We start from the raw sequence: 1589 nt of genomic DNA, 5'->3' as shown, positions 1-1589 counted from the left end.
GTGAAAGTATGGTTTACTATGTACGTATCGGCAGAATGCTTGCATCATTTAGATTTTATAACATTCTTGTCATGCTATATATGGAGATGAGTCTTACGTTTAGAAACCATCTTCCGTTGTAGTAAACACTTAACCTTTTTTTAGGTCATTTTGCAGTTCCATTTTTACGTGGAGAGTGCAAAGGTATTACCCATCTCGTATCCCAAAAATATACTGGAGATAGTTCAACAACAAAAGTTATGAGCGCAGTTTTTTATATTTTTGTGCACGCGATCTATATATGTCAAATTTAGTGATTATGATATGGAAGAAAAGGCTACAAGGGCTTATGATTTGATAGCACTGTAAGTACCGAGGACCTTCAATCGATATCAATTTTCTAATAATGGTTTTAACTTCGTGTTGTTTAATGTATGGGGAATTTGGCCATTTAACTTGGTTGGGGAATGATTTTGGTGAAATGGCCTTTGACTCATAATAAAAATAAATAAATAATAAAAAATTCAAAGTGTTTTAGTTAGTAAAAGGACATAATTGTCCTTAAGTTATTGACTCAAATTCATCCAATTTCCCCTCATTTCACCTATTATTTCCCCAGCTTCAACACTGTAAACCCTATTATCTTATATTTTAAAATTAACATCTCTTTCTTCCTTTTTTATTGTCTTCAACTCTATTGTAAAATCCAATAAAATTGACTACATGTCGTCTAGCTACTTAAATTGATTGGGAAGAATCAATTGTTTATGGACATAATTTCAAGAACTTGAAGACTTAGGAACTGTTGCAACAACTACAACAGTGAAAGTGAATGAACTAGAAGTATGTTTTGTTGCCTTCGTTCTACAATAATTTTATCCGTGACAATGAGTCCATTTTTATTTTCTTTATCTCTCAATATTAATCGAATATGTATTATATTCGCTTTACTTGTAGTATTTGATTAAATTGAAAGGGATTTTAGTATTTTGTTATCTTCTCTATATTTGTTCTAGAATTAACATGCTATTGGTTCTATGCACTCTATAAATCATATTTTTAATTGTCGCGTGATGCCTATTCAATAAATGTATATACAAAGAGGAAGGGCTCCAAAAGTATGTTGAGGTCTCTAAATCTGACCTTTGGTATGGATGAACAACTACGTAAGACTCCAAGCCAGATGTTCTTAAATGGGTCTAGTGAAGTTGTTTCAATTTTTACCCAGCAAGGCAAGAAAGGAACCAATCAAGATGTCATGTTTGTTTGGGAGGTTAACTTCTTTCTTCGCATTAAAGTAATCAAATCGAATGTTATTATTGATATTGTTTCAAATTTTCAATTTTGTTTATAATCCGATGGCTTCATAATGTTAGGTAGTCCACGACAAGTTGTCGATAGAGACATGCCATGTGATGTGAAGCCTATGATAATGTTGTGTGATAACCTTATGGCAATAGTGATATAGCACCAATGGGATGATTAATAGAAACAGAAAAAGATTCAGAGGAATGGGGGATTAAGGGAAGGGGAAGAAGAAGAATTCAATAGGAGAGGGAGAAAGATGCGCCATAAGCCACCAAATAATTATTGTTCATTCATCAACTGAA

The sequence above is a fragment of the Olea europaea genome, unplaced genomic scaffold (assembly GCF_002742605.1).
Source record: "Olea europaea var. sylvestris unplaced genomic scaffold, O_europaea_v1 scaffold5170, whole genome shotgun sequence".
Classification (NCBI taxonomy): Eukaryota; Viridiplantae; Streptophyta; class Magnoliopsida; order Lamiales; family Oleaceae; genus Olea; species Olea europaea.
The sequence above is the reverse complement of the archived record's forward strand: the minus strand, read 5'-3'. Positions refer to the sequence as shown.